This window comes from Arachis duranensis, chromosome 7 (genome assembly GCF_000817695.3).
Source record: "Arachis duranensis cultivar V14167 chromosome 7, aradu.V14167.gnm2.J7QH, whole genome shotgun sequence".
In the NCBI taxonomy this organism is placed as follows: domain Eukaryota; kingdom Viridiplantae; phylum Streptophyta; class Magnoliopsida; order Fabales; family Fabaceae; genus Arachis; species Arachis duranensis.
In genome coordinates this window covers 20684295-20691403 of record NC_029778.3, presented here as the reverse complement: position 1 = coordinate 20691403, position 7109 = coordinate 20684295, and positions in this window count along the sequence as shown.

Below are 7109 nucleotides of genomic sequence, written 5' to 3'. Positions count from 1 at the left end.
ATATTTTTGTAAAAAATAATTTATTTTTTTTTGAAAAATAGATAAAGTTAAAATTAGTTAACACAAAAAAATAAAATAAATTAAAAAAATTTAAAAATTATAAAAAAAGGAGAATGTATATTTTTATAAATAGAAGAAAAAAAAGTATCATTTTAACCATCTAGTGAGAGAGAAAAATAAATTTTTCTCAACCTTTTAATTAGTGAAAGACACCTTAAAACTCACATCTATATATAGTGACTAGTTCTTAAATTCCTTAGCATACTTCGTCCATTGCCCAGTACCATATATATATATATATATATATAAAAAACAATCTAAAAGTACATTTTAATTAAGTTTTTCATTTGATATTTTTATATCAAAATATTTTTATTTCGAATATTAGAGACTTGTTTTGTTAATAATTTTGGGCATCAATTGTTCTTATATGTTCTATAAACCTAATATAAATGTAGTCATAATCGTACTTATATGTTCTATGAAATTAAAGTAATTTTATAAAATTGACACATTGTATACTATTACCAAAATAATTCATTCAACTTGAAAATAATCTACATCATTAGAAGGTGATTAGTTTGGAGTGGCATATATTCATTTATTTCGATCAAGAATGATGTGGATATAGAAAATTCAGTTAAAATTAAAAAAAAAAAGCAACACGTATATTATTATGGTATATAAAAGTGTTTTTCTATATTTGTTTTATTTCACAATATTAGTTAGGAAGTCACTCCGATAAAGACGTTTAAAACTCTTTTTTTTTAAAATATTTTTTAATAATTAAAATTTAATACATATTATCGATTAAATCATGTTATTTTTGTCAAAATTAGGTCAAATAAATTAATTTAATCGAAAAATAGTGAATCAAATTTTGAATCGGTCTAAATTAATATTGTTTTTTATAAAAAATTACTACAATACTCTTATTATAGAAAATGACTAAAATACTCATATTATATATATTAATTTTGAGAATCTTAAATTCTATCTCTTTTTTTTCTCTATAATCATAGGGTTAGGATTTAGAATTTTTAAAATTTATATATATTAGTTATTTTTTATAATATGAAAATTGTAGTTATTTTTTATAAAAAATATTAATTTAGACCAGTTTAAAATTTAATTTATTAATTTTTTGCTAAACTAATTTGTTCGGTCTAATTTTAATAAAAATAACACAGTTTAATTGATTATATGTATTAAATTTTAATTTAAAAAAATATTTTTAACATCTTTATCTAAGTGATTCTCTACTAATTAATAAATTATTTTTATCACTAAATTGATAATTTTGCACGGAATCCAAATAGACTAAAATTTTAGGAGTCTAATGTTGGAATAAATTAATTTTAATATCCCAGATCATCCATATTAAATCACCAAAAATAACATAATGCGGAAGCGTACCTGAATTCATAAACATGAATTATGATTGGAAGATTTTGGATCTTGTGGTTCTTTCGATCTTCCTCAACCAAAGCCTTCTGTATTCCTAGGCGGCTGAACTGCAACTCTTTTAATGGGAAAAAAGCTACAAAGGCGACTTTTGGTATGTTGGGGACCGAAACCCTGAATGTCTATTTATATTTGAGCATAGCACTCATTAAATCCTAAATCCCAAATAAAATAGTATCTAAAGCTCAAAAAGATAATATATCTAAAATCCAAAAAGATAATTATCTAAGGAACAAAAGATAATATCCGGTTTTATTCTCATTTAATTCCAAATCAAAAGTAATAATGACTTATTCAATTAGCATTTATAACAATAAATGAGATCATCATTATATAAGTCATTTAATTTGAAATAACATAATTTGTGATTATAATTAATATATGTATTGCCCGTGACTAAACCACGCCAATCACCATCCTAATATACTTAACGACATAGATCAAATTTGGATGAGTAATATGGAAATTACATGCCAAGTGATCTCATGCATGTCTATTTCCAGCTGGTCCAACTTTATTGAGATCAAACACAATACAAATATTGCAAAATGAACATTTCATATAACATGAAATAAACCATCAACTTAATTCTGCAGAAAATAACTTAATATCTGTCATAGGACATATAACACAAAATAAACTCCCACTAAACCAAGGCATCACTAATATTGACACCCATCCGAGCAGTGTGCTCATGAAAGACTTTAGGAATCAATTCCTTGGTTATTGAGTCTGCTAGCATATCCTCTGTTCCTATATGTCCTATGGAAATCTATTTTTCTTAACCTTCCTCCTTGACAACTAAGAACTTGATGTCTGTATGCTTCAATTTTGTCAAGCTCTTATTGTTGTTGGAGTATAATACTGCTGACTTATTGTCACAAAACATCTTTAATGGCATTTCAATGTCATCTACTATATGAAGCTTAGTGACAAAGTTTCGCAACCATATGCCATGAAATCGGAATCAGAGTACCTAATGATCTCCAAATTTTCTGATCTCCGATAAATAAGCATGTAATCCTTTGTTCTCTTTAGATAACGCATTATGCGTTTAACAACTATCCAATGATCCATATCCAGATTGCTCAAGTATCTACCTAACACTCCCTCTATAAATGATATATCAGGATGTATGTAGACTTGAGCATACATTAAATTCCCTAGTGCTAATGCATAAGGCTTATCATGCATTGTTGTCCTCTCAAGATCATTTTTAGGGCATTGTTTGAGACTGAACTTGTCTCCTTTAGCTACGGGTGTGTCCATTGGTCTACAATTTTCCATGCCATATCTACTTAAAATCTTTTTGATATAGTTCTTTTGTGACAATCCAAGAATACCTTGAGAACGATCTCTTAGTATCTCGATTCCTAATACAAAAGAGGCATCACCAAGATCTTTCATTTCGAATTTGTTCGATAGAAATTTCTTAGTTTCATGCAACAAGCCTATATCGTTACTAGCAAGTAGAATGTCATCAACATATAAGACCAAAAGGATGTATTTACTCCCACTGAACTTGCGGTATACACATTCATCTATAATATTTACCTCAAAATCATATGAGGTAATGACTTGATTAAACTTGTGATACCATTTACAGGAAGATTGTTTGAGGCCATAGATGGATTTTTTTTCTCTATTGGATCTTCTTAATGACACTTCTTAAGGTTGTTGAGCTTGCTGTATGGGTTGGGATTTAGGAGGATTCTCATAATTTTTCTATATTATAGCAGTATCTTGAGCAATTCTAGTATCTCCTTCCCCCAAACTCAACATCCTCAAGAAATCTCGTATTTCCTGTTTCAAAATAGACCTTGATGCAGGATTGTAAAACTTGTACCCCCGTGAGCGCTCAGCGTAACCAACAAAGTAGCAACTAATTGCCCTTGAGTCCAATTTTCTTTCATGCGGCCTATAAGGTCGCGCATCAGCTGGACATCCCCAAATATGTAGATGCTTTATACTGGGCCTTTTTCCAGTCCAAATTTCATATGGGGTTTTGTTAATTGCTTTGCTTGGCACCCTATTAAGGATGTACACTGCGGTCTTTAATGCTTCTCCCCAGAGTGATTCAGGTAAGGAAGAATGACTAATCATACTTCTCACCATGTCCTTAAGAGTTCGGTTCCTTCGCTCTGCAACACCATTCATGCTAGGTTTGCCTGGCATGGTGTATTGCGGAACAATACCACACTCCTCTAGGAAAAGAGCAAAAGGCCCGAGACGTTGCTCACCTGAACCGTCATATCTTATATAGTATTCACCACCACGATCAGATTTAACAGCTTTAATTTTCTTTCCAAGTTGAAGTTCAACTTCAGCTTTGAAAGACTTGAAAACATCCAAGGCTTGGGACTTTTCATGAATTAAATATAGATACCCATAACGAGAGTAATCATCTATGAACGTAATAAAGTACCGTTATTCATTTCAAGAGATAGTAGGAAGTGTGCCACATATATCGATATGTATCAGTTCTAAGACATCTTTAGCTCTCTCGGCACCTAATTTTCTTTCGTTTGTCTTTTTTCCTTTTATGCACTCAATGCGGACTTCAAAGTCTGCCAAATTTAGGGGTCCAAGTATTCCATCTGACACAAGCCTCATAAAATCCACTCCTGGAACATAATCTAAAGGTTCCTATAGTTTCGACTGCAACTATATTGCCGTCTGCCACGTAGATGTATCTTTCAGCATCACTTGGCGGTCGACTCCACAGGCAACCCTGCATAGTGACACTTACATGAGTAGTAGCAGCAGAATCTACCCACCAAGTATCAACAGCTGCATAACTTAAACTAGCCTCAGAACAAACGAAAGTAAGAATTATGCCCTTCTTCACACGCCAAGTGGCATATTTGGTACAATCCTTCTTCATGTGTCCCACCTTCTTACAGAAGAAACAGGTTGAAACTTGATCCTGTTTCTTCCGCCTTCTTACAGAAGAAACAGGTTAAAATTTGATCCTGTTTCTTAGCCTTTTTCTGCTGAGAAGGCGCATCCGCAGTAGTATCACGCTTTCTTTTATACTGAGAAGATAAAGTCATGTGAGCACTGAATTTCTTAGTAAAGAATTTATCAACATCCTTTAGGAACTGTTTGGCATCTTTATCCTCAGTAATTGAGCCCCGAAACGCCTCAGGAATTGACCGTTTCATGATCATAATGCTCATTCGATTGGATCTCTCCCACTTCTCTATTTTAACCTCATTGAGATTTTCCGGAGTGGAAGTGGGTTTCTCCTCTCGAAGAGCTATATCTAGATCCATACAACCGAGGACAATCTCCACGGTATCTTTCCAAACTTTAAAGTTTGAACCATTCAGCATAGGAATACTGCTAATTTGTGCAGAAACATTAGTAGTTGAAGCCATAGTTTCTGGATTAGAACAAAAGAACATGCAATAAATATTAGTTAATTAATGGGTAAAAAATTCATATTGAGATATCTAGCATAACATTAATTTTCAATCTTTGGATAGAAAAATTAACTGTAACTGATACTCTCATTGCAGTAATCAAATATTGTCAAAATTCCTGTCACACATTAAGCCTTTCTTTGGACCGACTTAATGCGCACATGGAAACTTAAACTTCGCAACCTATTTATTACTGCATATATTTTCTATTAATTGGCCAAACAATAACCTTCCTTTGGGCCGATTATTCACCGCATAATTAATAGAAAATAAACAAAAGTGTGCAATGCTTATTATTTGGCCAAACAATAAACTTCCTTTGGGCCGATTATTGTTCGCATAAATAAAAAGTATTACTTTATTCTTAATTAGTTACCCAAACATGTATTTATCATCAATATATGTATGCAATTCGGCCAAATATAGACCTTCCTTTGGGCCGACCAATATTCGCATGAATTACATATCACCATATTCCTAATGTTTTGAATAAATCAATTTTCACAAAAGAGGCTACTTTGGCAGCATAATGTTCAATCAATTTATTCCAAAACTAAATCTTTATAAAATATGTGGGTATAATAATCCAAATTGTTACTAGTTTCTTTATGTAACAATTAAAAAAATATTTAAATCGCAAAAGGATTTAAATCTTAATGGTATCTTTTCAGACCTTTAAAAAAAATTATAATTTAACAGTACTTCATCGATATTTCAAAGGAAATTATCAATTTTACAAACAAAATAAAATAGAACATGCTTTACCCTCTGCACGCAAGAATGTATATATGCAATCAAAGAATAATATATATATTATACATATATATATGAATGGCCGAAAACACGATCGGTTCAACGCAAATAATATATTGTATATATCGAAGCGTTTCATATACAAACCAATTTATATGTATGTATATACGAACCAATTTATATGCATTGACGCACAACGCAGACAAGTTCGTATGCGTGTAACAATTTCATAACGTGAACAACATACATATATATTGATTCGATAACAGAAAAATAAAAATTGAATATTTTTGATGATTAAATTATGATGGCTCTGATACCACTTGTTGGAATAAATTAATTTTAATATCCCAGATTATCCATATTGAATCACCAAAAATAACATAATGCGGAAGCGTACCTGAATTCATAAACATGAATTATGATTGGAAGATTTTGGATCTTGTGGTTCTTTCGATCTTTCTCAACCAAAGCCTTCTGTATTCCTAGGCGGCTGAACTGCAACTCTTTTGATGAGGAAAGAGTAACAAAGGCGGCTTTGGTATATTGGGGACCGAAACCCTGAAGGTCTATTTATATTTGAGCATGGCACCCATTAAACCCTTAAGCCCAAATAAAATAGTATCTAAAGCCCAAAAGATAATATATCTAAAATTCAAAAAGATAATTATCTAAGGAACAAAAGATAATATCCGATTTTATTCTCATTTAATTCCAAATCAAAAGTAATAATGACTTATTCAATTAGCATTTATAACAATAAATGAGATCATCATTATATAAGTCATTTAATTGGAAATAGCATCATTTGTGATTATAATTGATATATGTATTGCCCACAAATAAGTTAGGAAATTAAATAATTTCCTAACATCTAATTATTACATCTAACTCTACAAAGGATGCTAATATAATTTGTTAGTTAACCTTGCTTCAAATTTGTTATTAGGGTTTACTCATTTAGATATCCACCCTTTGTTTCTTTTTATTATTACTTTTTGTTTATCAATTAGTTATTTAATTTTTTTTTATTGAAGACATGTTTGCTAATTTATTTTAAATTAACACGAGTGTCTGCTTACATTTTCAGACTAGCTATAAGAGAAATTATAGCTGGAACAATCAACGTTAACTTGATTGGTGGCGTGAACACTCAAATACCCTTTCGTTATGAATAGTTGTCTAACTTTGGACCTGTCTGTATCTAATATAATAACTTTAATTTGTTGGTAGTTTATAAGTTTATTATTTCTTTATAACTAAAAAGCCAATGCCGAAAACATAATTTAAAAAGGCATGTTCCTTAAAAACAAAAGTGTTCAGCTCTTAAAGAGGGATATCCTCCCCACCTTAGCTTAAAAAGTGTTCATTGGATTTAGCTTTTCTAGGAATTAAACTATAGTTTGGACATTTTAAGTGTCTAACCAAATATATATATATAGTACTACATGTCTACATATATAGTAA